Consider the following 13,336-nt stretch of genomic DNA (forward strand, 5'->3'; position numbering starts at 1 on the left):
GCTGTAAAAAAAGAATGAAATCTTGCCATTTGCAACAACAGGGATGGATCTAGAGCGTATAATGCTGTGAAATAAGTCAATCAGAGAAAGACAAACAGCATATGATTTCACTCATATGTGGAATTTAAGAAACAAAACAAACAATGATAAAAAGAAACAAACAAAAAAACAAACTCTTAAATATAGAGAACAAACTAGTGGTTACCAGAGGGGAGATAGGTGGGGGGATGGGTCAAATAGGTGAAAGGAATTAAAAATACACTTGTGATGAGCATGGAGTAATGTATAGAAGTGTTGAATCATTATATTGTACACCTAAAACTAACATAACACTGTATGTTAATTATACTTGAATAAAAAAAAAAAAAGAAAATGTGTGTTTTGCTCTTGTTGGGTGGAATGTTTTAAGTCAAGTTCATTGATAATGTTATTCAAATCTTCTAAATCCTTTAGGATGTTCTATCTTACTGTCCTATCAATTGTGGAAGGATGGGTAATGAGATCTTCAACCATACTTGTGAATTTGTTTATTCCTCCTTGCTTTAGTCTTTGCTTTATGTATTTTGAAGATCTGTTAGGCACAGGGCGCCCGGGTGGCTCAGTTGTTAAGCGTCTGCCTTTGGCTCAGGTCATGATCCCAGGGTCCTGGGATCGAGCCCCGCATTGGGCTCCCTGCTCCGCAGGAAGCCTGCTTCTCCCTCTGCTTCTCCCCCTGCTTGTGTTCCCTCTCTCGCTGTGTCTCTCTCTGTCAAATAAATAAATAAAATCTTCAAAAAAAAAAAATGAAGATCTGTTAGGCACATAAACATTTATGATTTTTATATCTTCTTGATGAATTGACCACTTTGTCACTATAAAATGACTTTATCTCTATGAAATCAACTTTGTCTGATATTAATATAGCCACCCCAGCCTTCTTCTGACTAGAATATGCATGTATATATTTTTCCATTCTTTTACTTTTACCCTAAGTAATTTTATTTTCTTTTTTTTAAAGCCTTGAGGTTTTTTTTTTTAAGATTTTATTTATTTATTTGAGAAACAGAGAGCACAAGCAGGGGGAGGGGCAGAGGCAGAGGGAGAAGCAGACTCCCTGCTGAGCAGGGAGCCCAAGGCGGGGCTGGATCCCAGGACCCTGAGATCATGACCTGAGCTGAAGGCAGATACTTAACCGACTGAGCCACCCAGGTGCCCCGCTAAGTAACTTTATATTTAAGTGTGTTTCATGTAGGCAGCATATCGTTTGGTCTTATTTTGATAACTAATCTGACATTATTATTTTTTTTTTTAAGAGAAAGAGAGAGCATGCATGTGGTGGGATGGGGGGGCAGAGGGAGAGGGAGAGAGAGAGAATCCTAAGCAGGCTCCAAGCACAGCGGGGAGCCCTGCTGTAAGAGGCTTTCTCAGCCTGTGATCTGCAATCTGCATTGGGACTGAGAGTCAGAAAATGCCTGGGGCCCCCAGCCTTTCTCAAGAGCTTCCTATTAGTATTTCTTAGCCAGCATAAAAAGCATGAGAGCCAGCATAATGACAAAGATCAGATTAAGGATACCGCCTTCCTCTTAAACATACTGTTTCTTTTTTTAACATTTTATTTATTTATTTGGCAGAGAACACAAGCAGGGGGAGCAGGAGAGGGAGAAGCAGGCTCCCCACTGAGCAGGAAGCCCGATGCGGGGCTCAATCCCAGGACCCTGGGATCATGACCTGAGCCGAAGGCGCCGAAGGCAGACGATTAACTGACTGAGCCACCCAGACGCCCCTTAAACCTACTGTTCCTGATGGCCTCAAGCAGCTGTCCTTATGTTAAGGAAGAAAGAACTGCCACATAGAGCAACCAGTAAATAACTGAAATTTCAGAATGCTGACCTCTTTAAATGAGATTTTATGCACTATGTGGCCATGGTTACCCAGTCAGATAGCTGTCAGGAGGCCAATAGCTGGAAAGCCTCCTAAGTGTCAGCAGGAACTTGTATTGTCAACAAGACCACACATCAGGCCTGCAAGCTGCTCTTGAACCACAGGATTCCCCATCTGGTTGCCCGAGTCTGACATTTGACTTTGCTCCTTTCAGCACAATACCCTCCTGTAGGCCAGCCTTCTGTTTTACCTGGAGCCTCAAATCTGTCATAGTGACCAAGTTAGACCAGTAGCCTTCTCCACATTTCCCACACCAGATTCCCCTCTGCTACTCCTTACAAGGTCTCCCTGACACTAATCAAGGGCCAGCAGTCTGTGTGCTGGACCAGACTTAGGCTAGGGTCTGCCACCCAGTCTCCACCCTGCCCCGCTGGCAAGTCCAATCTCCAGGTACCAGATCCTCCAGTCGGGCCTGAACTGTTGCCATCACCACCCAGGTGTTGAAAGAGAAGACTTCGGATGAAATCCACCTGCCTGCCCAGGCAGGGTCCTTGATATATGGTCAGCTATTAGTGTTTCTCTCAATTAATTGAAATGTCTCTGAATATGACTTCCACCCAAGGTTCTCAATTCACAAAGAACTTCCCTACTTTCCCCTCCATCCAAACCACCCTTCAGACAGAAGACTTTTTTGATCATGTGTCCCTTTTGCCTTCTCTCCTCAAAACCACAACATTTTCAGTTGAATGAAACCTAGAAAAAATCACTGAGCCCTACTAAGGATATGTAAGATAGAGCTGGACTCAGAGGTAGAAAAGCAGGAAGAAGGAATTCTGATCTCTGCATCAAGGAATTTTTTTCCTACTTGATGGGAAGTGGAGTAGATCCAGGCTCAATGGATCCTGAAGCTTATGCAATTTTGTGGGCCTCTAAGAGAAAGAATACAAAACTCCAAATACACACAAATTTTTTTCTTAAAATAAGGAAGTAAATCACAACAAATTAAAAACTATATAAACTTTAGAAATACAAGGATCATGAAACCCAGAAAAATTACATATTTTTTTAAACAGATATAGCTCTTTAATACTTTTTCCCTACATTTTCTGGCCCACACACTCTCTGGTTGCTCCTTCATATAACAATAAATTTGTGAAATAATTTTTTATAGAAAAAACAGAAGGATAATTTAGTCTTTCCTCTACCATGTTTGAACAAAACTTGTTTTTCATTGACAGTTGAGAAAAGTCTCTTTCAACTTCTCCAGCTCAGCTTCACAATTCATTATTTGTAATATGTATATTGTTGGATTTTTCCCAAATTTGGGGAACACTGTCAAGTTCATTTCGCATAGGAGCTATATATAATTTCAGGGACTTTCAAGTTTTCTTGTTCAGTGACTCATCTTATTCTTCAAATTGACTACACTCACTACCCAGTTTGCCACCAATATTTTCATAGTGGCTTATTATGAGCTATATATCCTTTTATGTTATGCCAATGTTTTATATCAGGACAGCAAAAACTTAGTAAGAATGTGTATAGATGTGCTTGGGAGATGCCATTTCAGGCTGGAGAGCAGTCTGAGCACAAGCAGGCCCAGAAAAGACAAGAATTCCATGGATGAAGCAAAGGGTACATGGATAGTGGTGATGGGTAATAAAGACTAGGGTGTTAGACCAGGCCGGAAAGTGGAAAATAGTGTCAAACAAAGCAAATATCTGAGGACAGACTCTCATGTCTTTAAGTGTAAGAATCAAAGCCTCTGATGAATCACTGAGAATAAGAAAGCCAACGTAGTCTAGTGTTAAGTCCATGAGATGAAACTTGGAATGAATCCTAACTCTGCCAAGTACCAGCCTGTGAAACTTTGCTAGCAACAACATGACTTTACACAGAAACGACTGTAAATCAGGTGAATGTATGCCCCTAAATTCCACTAATGGTACCTCCAAGTCAACTTTCCCTTAGCCAACTCCTCAAAATACCCCAGCCATTCCCACACCACCAGACTCAAGAGGAAGTATGAGGGAGGGGAAGCTAAAGTAGTAAGGGGCACCAAGCCCTAACTGACTGCAGTTAAAAAGTTTTCTGCAAATCTTACAAAAACATATGACCACATGAACACATTGCTAGGGACTCTCCCAGGGCCATGCAAGGGGCTTATGCAAGGGAGGAGCCCAGAAACTTAAGTTTCTCTAGTTTCATAATACATTCATCTCTTGGGGGAGAGCATAAAACAAAAACCACATACACACTATATTAATTATCTCCTCTTGAGTAACAAATTATACCAAAACTTAGTGCTTTCAAACACATACATTTATTATCTCAGTTTCTGAGGGTCAGGAATCCAGACACAGCTCAGTTGGGTCCTCTGCTTCATGGTCTCTCAAAAGGCTGCAGTCAAGGTGTTGGCCTAGGTTCTGCAGTCTCATCTGAAGACTCAACTGGGGTAAGAGTGGCTGCTAAGTCATTCATGTGGTTGTTGGTAGGATTCACTTCCTTGAGGACTCTTAGATGAGTAGCCTCACTTCCTAGTTGGTAGATGGCCAGAGACCACCCTCAGTTCCTTGCCACATAGCTCTTTGCAACATGGCAGCTTGCTTCATTAAAACTAGAAAAGAGAGAGTTTGCTAACATGACAGGAGTCACAATCATTTTGTGACATGGAAGTGACATCTCATTATCTTTGCTGTCCTCTATTGGTTACAAGCAAGCCACTAAGTTTAGATACTTGGAGACTCCATGAAGTGAGCTGGTCTCTAGAATAATTTTCAGTCTCCCTCCACTGGCAGGGACACCAGGCAGGACACAAGCTGCCTGGTTGGCCTACAGGGTGTGGCGGGAAGTAGGAGTGACTCTTATACGCTCTAGACACAGGAAGTGGTGGGGATGGAATGCCAGACTCCAGTCCAAATGGCTCATGCTGAGATTCAGATCTCAAAATGAGTCAGTAAATGCAAGACTGGGACAGATATCAAAGCCAAGAACAGAGGCACATGGGAGTTGGACGAGAAGAAATTCAGGTAGTCCTTTAGGTAAGTGGCCAGCACCTATGGCAGGGTGTTTACCTGTCCTCAGGTTATCTCTGCATAGGCAGTTGGTCCAGTAAGAGGCTGAGATACGACAGACAGAAAGAACATAGTAAAGAGTTAGCACCTATGTGGAGCAAACACTTCCCTGCTTTTTCTTCCTCCTCTCTCTGGAGACCTTCAGAGCGCCCCTCTAGCTTTCAACGAATATTACCATGTTCATCTATTCATTCAGCCAACAACTCTCTACTGAGCTCCTATTATGGAAAGGTATAGAGGTGAACACAACAGGTACCTGCCCTTCAAGAACTTTTCATCCCAAGAAAACTGAGTGGAAAAAACAAAGATTAAATTCAAATTAAATCAGCCAATATGGTTAGTACAAAACCTTAGGAAAAACACTGGAAATCTGAAACCACTGCCTATTCACTCACATACTTCTCCCTTAAATATTCTCTGCATTTATGCATTCATTCAACAACTACTTCTTGAGCTCCTATCATGGGTAAGGTACAGAAGTGAAAAGGGCAGTCACTCCTCTGCCCTATTAGAACTATTACTTCAGTTGGTGGGAGACAATATGCAAGCAAAGAAACCAGTGCTTTGAAGACAAAGGGAGTAACAAGACAGCAGGCACTAGGAGCTCCAGACGGATAAGACAGAACTGGCCTCTACCCTGACCACCTAGTCCAACAGGTGACAGATGGCAGGGCAGCAAACTGACCATGCCCAGTGAACTACAACCCTTTGCCCAGAATGCACCCCGATTCCACACAACTAGTTCACAGACAGGCAGGGGTCTCATGGCATCATGGGATCAGAATTATGGAATTTCAGCATCAGGAAAGCCCTTAGGCTTTTATTTTATCACCAGCACTGGGAAGGAATATATGGACAATTCAGGGAAGGCCCCCGCCTGCAGGGGGAAAGCATTAAAAGGACACTCCTAGTGGGCAGTAAATCCAGTGTAGCCTAATGTGAAGGTCTTGTCTTTTACTGGTATTGGGGGGAGCTCAGAACTGATTGATTCGGTCTGTTTCTTTGCAAGAATTAGAACTGAGTCCCTGCCTTACCCTTTTTTCCCCTTAGATTCAGTGAAATTTTATTTTTAGATAAGTTTCTTGAGATATAACTCAAACACCATGCAATTCACCTATTTCAAGTGTACAAAGTCAATGGTTTTTAGCATATCCACAGAGTTGTGCAACAATTATCACAACGAATTTTAGATCATTTTCGTCATCCCCAAAAGAAACCCCACACTCCTGAGTAGACATGCCCCATTTCCCTCCAGCGGCACCTCCAAGCCCTAGGCAATCACTATCCTGCTTTACCTTTCACAGCTTTTCTGAAATTAAAAGGCCACATGCTCTGTGGGTCTCAGTTTTCTCACCTAATAACACTTCTTCTCAGTGGCCACAAACCTTCCACAAACAGGCAAGTCTGTGAGTAGAACAACAGGCTTTGCATAGTGAGTCACCAGGGCGGGGTGTGGATCAGACTTTGGGATGACAAAGCCTGAGTGAAGCAGCTGATGGAGGCAAAAGTCCCTGGACAGCAGGGTCAAAGGACTGGCAGAAATGCCACAGCACCAGTGGCGCTTTGGTGGGTCATGATAGCCTCCCACATCATCTTCTGGAAGGCCCAGGGAGACAGTCCCGCAGTGGAATAAAGCTCTGGGGCTTTGGAGTCAGAGACCCCAAGTATAAATACTGGCTCCCCACTTGCTAGTTGTGTGAATTTGGGCTGACATAAATTCTCAAGCCTCACCTTCCTCATTGGCCAACTGGAGGAAGAAACCAGGACTGGGATAGGTGGATTGCAGTGTTCAGGCTCACAGAACATCCCCCTCTGCAGCTGAGTGCTTGACACACAGACGGACCCCCAACCCTTTCCCCAGTGAGGCACGGAGGTCCCACCTCCCCATGTCTGCCAATACCAAGAGCATTTTTAAAAGAATGATCACTTGATTATGAAAGCATTGTCCTTTGGCTGTCCCAACCTTTGCAGCTGTGCTGCTGGGCCCCAGCTGCCTCAGGCCTGGGAGAGTCCTGGGCAGCTTGGAGCGCAGAACTTCCTAATGAGCATCCATCCGCCTTCCCCCTCACAGCTGCGCCCGGCTATTCACTACCCCACTATGGAGGAGCCAGGGTCTGGACCCAGGCGCTCCTTCCCTTGACCATAGGACCCCACACAGGGGACCCACACCCCACACTCAGGTTGCATGGGCAGCTAAGCACCTCCCCCTGCCCAATCCTTTCCCACACCACCGGCATTTTCTCCCAAGGAACGGGATTTTACCCATGCAAACACACACAGACACACCCGTCTACCTTTTGTTGTTGTTGGCTCTTCATGTGTCATCAGAGCAAACACAAAAGAACCTATCAAACTGAACCTGAGAGAGAAGCTGTAAACTGTCTCGTCCGGGGATCTCCAGACCTACACTGAATATACCCTGGGAGAAAGGAAGGACTCCCCTGCTTCCTGAGTCTACCCAAATTCTTTGTCCTAAGACAAGTCTATCAACTCCCATCCCCAGCTGCCTACCAGTATCTCAGGGTAGGAACCTGGAGACGCTCGCAGCCGGCCTCAACCTAAAGCTCAGGGAAGGAGCCAGGTTTTCATCGTATCAGCCAGGACCAAGAAACCCAAGCCCAGCAAACCTGAGCAACAACGGGGCTGTCTTGGCTCACAAGGCTGGTGAGGCAGGGGTGGTGCTGGATCCAGGGCTCCACAACCCCCATGTGTCACCTTTACTCTCTCTACTCCCCCCTTTCTGCTTCCATTGTTCTTTGGCCAATGGGAAGCTTTGTGCAGATAGTCAGGGAGCTGGCAGGGTAACTCTGTCAGCCCCATTTAGCAACCCTGAGAAAGAGCGGCTCCTCTCTTCTAGCCCTGGAGGGCTCCAACAGGCCCTGCTTGGTCACGTGCCCAGCCCTCCAGTCCTGGGGCTCGGTCTGTCTCGAGGAGGAGACGCACAGGCGAAAGCATTCTGGGCAGGCAAAAATAGTAGCCACAACAGTCCCCTACCTGGCAGCTGTTTTCAAACATGAGAAACCTCTCCTCTCGGAGTAAAAATAGAGCCTAAATGCTCTAAAGTAGAGGAAGCGTCTGGAAGGCCCAGAAAGCTGCCAAGAACAGCCGTTCTGTAAATAAAGCGCTGTGTGCTAGAGTAGGACAAGGAACCTCCTGAAAAGTCATCGGTAACAGGCTGTCCTTGAGCACCCTGGCATCTCCCGACCATTCTCATGTAGAGGCAACAAGGTTACTTTAACTTGGGTATCCTTGCCCAGTGTGGGAAGAAAGGGCAGACTTTGGTGCTCTTTCCACCCCTGACGTGACTCTCCTTCTCTGGTGGGACCCCTAAAGTTGCCCAGTGCTGCAATCTACCCCCTCATTGGAAAAAACTCCACCACCTTCTACAGGAGGAGGTCCACCTCTGGCCCATTCCAGGCCCATTAGGAGAGTGACTGTGGGTCCTCAGGTTCTGGTCCAGACTCCCACCACAAGGGTATGGGACAGCTTTCCCCCCCAACTATGATTACCTCAGAAGTAAACACATTTTGGGGGTGCCTGGGTGGCACAGTCAGTTAAGCCGCTGACTCTGGGGTTTGGCTCAGGTCTTGATCTCAGCCTGTGCTGGCTCTGTGCTCAGCACGGAGTCGGCTTGAAATTCTCTCTCTCTCCCTCTGCCCCTCCTGCTCATGCTCTCTCTCTCAAATAAATAAATCTTAAAAAAAAAAAAAAGAAGAAGAAGAGGTAAACACATTCTTCGAAGACAGATGAACCCTTCCTCCTGTCAGCCCAGGGGCTTTGCCCTTACCCTGGAGTAATGGTAGGCTCTCGCTCCAACCTGATCCCCACGTGCTGAGGAGCTTTCAGCCCTCTGTACCCTTCTTGAAGCCTCAGATACTTTTTTTTTTTAAAGATTTTATTTATTTATTTGACAGAGAGAGACACAGCAAGAGAGAGAACACAAGAAGGGGGAGTGGGAGAGGGAGAAGCAGGCCTCCCTGAGGAGCAGGGAGCCCAACGCGGGGCTCGATCCCAGGACCGTGGGATCATGACCTGAGCCAAAGGCAGACGCCTAACCATCTGAGCCACCTAGGTGTCCCTCAGATACTTTTTTTAAAGATGTATTTATTTGTTTTAGAGAGAGAGCACAAGTGGGAGGGGCAGAGGGAGAGAGAGAATCAGACTCTGCACTGAGCGCAGAGCCGGAAGCCGGGCTTGATCTCATGGCCCTGAGATCACAATCTGAGCCAAAACCTAGAGTCAGACGCTTAAACCGGCTGAGCACCCAAGGCATCCCAAAGCTTCAGATATTTTGAATGACAGTGCCAACCGCACGGTAGGAAGTGACCAACGAGAGGTGGATCAGCATGGGATGAAGAGGATAATGAGGGAACAGCAACAGTGGCCAACACCAGAGGAGGAAAACCAGAGAAAGAACAGGGACAGAGGGAGCAACACTGATGATGAAATAAGCAACAGCCACAATTCACTGAGCACTTACTACATGCCAGGCTCTAAGCACTTCACATGCGTGAACTTATTTAATTACTTGTACGTTTTAAATGTACAAACTTTTAAATGTACAAATGTTCCCCAAGATATTTTTTAACCACAAAGAGAAAGATAGTAACTTACAGAGGAGAAACCCAGTCAACATGTGAAAAAGCACCAGGAATAGGACATTATTGGCACCAGAAACCCCCAACGTGATGCACCGAGGACAATACATCACTTCTGTGGTATTCTTGCCCAAAATACACAACCTCATTCTAATCGTGAGAAAACATCGGACAAACCCAAAATGAAGGACATTCAACTCTTCAAAAGCACTCTTCAAAAGTATTAAAGTCATAAAAGGCTAGGAAATGTGAAGAAACCGCAACAGATTGGAGGAGTCCAAGGAAAAATAACTCCTTGCCATGTGGGACCTTGAACAGGATCCTGGAACAGAAAATAGTGTAGGCAATAGAATGTTGATTTCCTGTCGTTGGCTTGTCCAGTGCTGACTGTGACCACGGCAACACGGTCAGGGAAAGCTGGGTGGGGGGAGATGGGTACTCCCAGTACTACAACTTGGCAGTAAGTCAAAAATTAATTCAAAATTTAAAATTTTTAATTATTTTTGAATTTAAAGTTTTCTAAGTGCAAGATTTCTCCAAACAAATCAATCCCCCTCAGAAGAGTAACTTTAGAGAACTGGTCTACCAGCAGAGAAAAATGCCCAGACCTTGGATAAGGCAGAGAGATTTTTGTCTGCCATATTGTTAGAAATTCACCACAGCTGGGATTTTACTGCTCTAATAGCCCCTTTTTGTTAAGTGGGTCCTCAGGTGCAGGGACCGTACCAGCACCCACTTCAATAAGCTTTTCTGCAGTTTCTGGAGGTGTGACCGCAAGATGGGCTGCCTCCGACCACGGAATGCTCCTCCCCAGCCTCGGGCACCAGCGGGCTCACAATGAAGTTGTTCTGCATCTTCTGTCTTATTCTTCAACCCAGCAGGACTCAGGGAGTGAGAAAGTTCTCAGCTTTCTTGACAGTGCATCACAGCCCCCCTTCTTCATTCCTTCCATGGTGACTCACTTTTGGAGGCTTTCACAATCAAATAAATAAAGGCATTTCCCACCAACTTCAAGCTCGACAACTTCATCCCTCAATGTCCACCACTCCTTTCTCATATCCCACAGAGGAAAAACCAGTGTGACACTTTTGCTGTCTAAGTGGTTGGGGTCTGCCTACGTTTCATTATCTTCTTTACCTTTCTTTGTGCTTCCCTGGGTTTCTCCCATCTCACCAACCAGGCTGGCAACAGCAGTTCGGAGGTTGCTGCTGAGAATCCTTAGCCCTGGCCTCTGGGCTGACTGCAGCTCCAGGAGCAGACACTTTGGTCCTCAAGTTTCCAGGGAGCAAAACAGGCGGGACTTGCACCTTGTCACTGTGCGTCCGGGACCTTGGCGCACGTCATCTGCCTGCTGGGCGTCTGCCCAGTTAGGTCTCCTGCTAGGCCCCTGCAAGCCTGCCCCTCGGCTGTCTTTGTGCTGAGCCAGCACAGTTCTGTTTTCATTCCCTTCCGTCCACCCCACAGACTGGAAACAAATTATCCAATGATTAGTTAACATCTCATCCTTGTGCCACATTTTGCAAGGAGATGGGACACGTGGACAAAGGAATTCTGACCCCAGAACAAGAGGAGGCAGAGCCCAGGGGGTTATTGATTCAAAGGAGGCGAGGGCTGGGCCTTCCTCTAGTGTCCAAGGACATTTTGGGTGGGGCCAAGTGAGGCTGGGAGGGCTTGATCACTTTGCACCCACCCAGGAATTTTTGGCAGCTGAAGGGGTGCAGCCTGGCTAGGGTCGGCTGTCTGCAAATGAAACCCAGAGCCCCCTTCCAAGGTCACCTCCCTGGCTACTGAGCTTTGCAGAGAGGGCTGCATGAAGCCTAAGGTAGAGGCAAACAGCTCTGCCCCCAGGCCCTTCCAGGCCAGTTCCAGCTGTCACCACCAGCAGATTAACAAACAGGGAGGACAAGGGGCACCATGTCACAGCACAGTGGGGACTGTGTCGAGGGGAGGAGGTCAATGTGGCGAAATGCTACAGAGGTCAGGAATGACGAGAATGACGAGGGCTGGGGCCTCCTGGCCCAGTTCAGGAGAGCGGGCAGTCGTAAGTGCTGGCCTCCACCTCCTACTAAAATCACCTTGAAATGACAATAAAGGGATGTAAAAATGAAGAAACCCAGGCAGCACTGGCGACAAGGATGTTACCATCAACAGAAAGATAGGAAATATACGCAACTGTATTATTGGACAAACTGGATAAGGGGAGGACAGCCCAGAACATGAACGAGGGAACACTGCAGGGATATGGGGTTGGCCTTCCCAGGGGAGCCCCACAAAGGCTCCCAGCTTGGAGAAGACGATGGGGATGACTTACTGGGGGCCTGGCTGCACAACAGCTGGACCAACCCCTCCACACACACACACACACACACACACACACACACAGTTGGGTGATCATGGGCTCAGATGCTTACACGCCAAGAGAAAGGAGAAAAGGCAGCTCCAGCATCTGGGGTCCAGTCTACCTGCTCAATCCCTGAAAAGATATGGGCCTAAACAGGACACTACTTATACAGACCCGCACTCAGCCTTCCAATGCAGAGAAGTAGTCTTTGGGGCAAACAGCCTTGAAAAGAAACCCTTCCCAGGAACTTATACGAGTCAGTTCAGTACATTCATTCACAGAAGTGGCCAAGGATCATTTAGTTTTCTCTTCCATGAAAATTAAGGTGAAAAACAGGCGCTGGGTGGCTCAGTTGGTTAAGCATCTGCCTTCGGCTCAGGTTATGATGCCGGGGTCCTGGGACTGAGCCCAAGGTCAGGCTGCCTGCTCAGCGGGGAGTCTGCTCCTTCTGCCCCTCCACCCGCTCATGTTCTCTCTCATATAAATAAAATCTTTAAGGTGAAAAACAGCATAATTAAGGCCTGAGATACTTCAGTAAGAATTATCAAAATAAAACAGAGCTAACTCATCTAAGTCACTGCATCCACAAAGAACAGGCTGCTATGGAAAGAAGAGTAATAAAAGAACAAGATATTGTTTGGGAAATTAAAAAAGAAAAAACATGGCCAAAATAAAAAAAAAAATCTATAGAGGGCTAAGCAAAAGAATGGTTAAGACTGGAAACGAATTTTTCTTTCTTTTTGCTGCAAAAAAGCTTTATTGTTTCCATTTGGTCCAGGCTTGGGAGAGGGCTCCAGGGTGGCTAAAAAGCTGCCTCGTGGCTTCAGGGAGAGGCTGTGGTACCAGCCCTGGCACCTGGGTGGGAGGGACGCCAGAGGGGCCCCTCAAAGGCTGCTGGGCCCCTCATCGTGTTCGCGGGTGAGCCTCTCCAAGAGATCCTCGCCCAGCCCAGCCTGGGGGCCAGCCGGCCTGTGGAGGTGAGTTAGGTGGCGGCACATCTTCTTGGTTACTTTCTCATCGTGGGTCTCCAGCAAGTCACAGAGATGGGGGCCTGTGTGTGCAGAACCCAGGGCGTGCAGATCCAGACCCGCCTGGTTCGGGTTCCTCTCCAGAACCGGGGCGGCGTCCGTGGTGTCCAGGGTTTTCCAGCACTCCTCTTGGGACCGCTTCCGCACATCCTGGGAGAAAGCACAGCCTCCTCGCTGATTTTGCATCTTCAAGAGACGCTCATCCCCCTTGTGCTTCTCCTCAGCCAACATGCAGAAGTGGCCCGCGCCCTCCAGAGCCACATCGTCGAGGTCAACATAGAAACTTGGAGAGAAGCAGGTGTAGGAGACCTGCAGATGCATGCTGACCACGCGGGTGACGGCGGCCTCCACCTCAGTGGAATAATTCTGAGGAATCTAGGAGCTCGCGGTTGATCGGTAATGAGGAGTTAAACTCAAAATAGCATGTTGGCTCAT

At 47.0% G+C, this 13,336-nt stretch overlaps 1 pseudogene; it reads right to left on the bottom strand.

Moving 5' to 3' along the window:
* Positions 1-12,606: 12,606 nt before the first annotated feature.
* LOC118545241 (ferritin light chain pseudogene) lies at positions 12,607-13,336 on the bottom strand (annotated as a pseudogene).

Source organism: Halichoerus grypus, chromosome 10 (genome assembly GCF_964656455.1).
Source record: "Halichoerus grypus chromosome 10, mHalGry1.hap1.1, whole genome shotgun sequence".
Classification (NCBI taxonomy): domain Eukaryota; kingdom Metazoa; phylum Chordata; class Mammalia; order Carnivora; family Phocidae; genus Halichoerus; species Halichoerus grypus.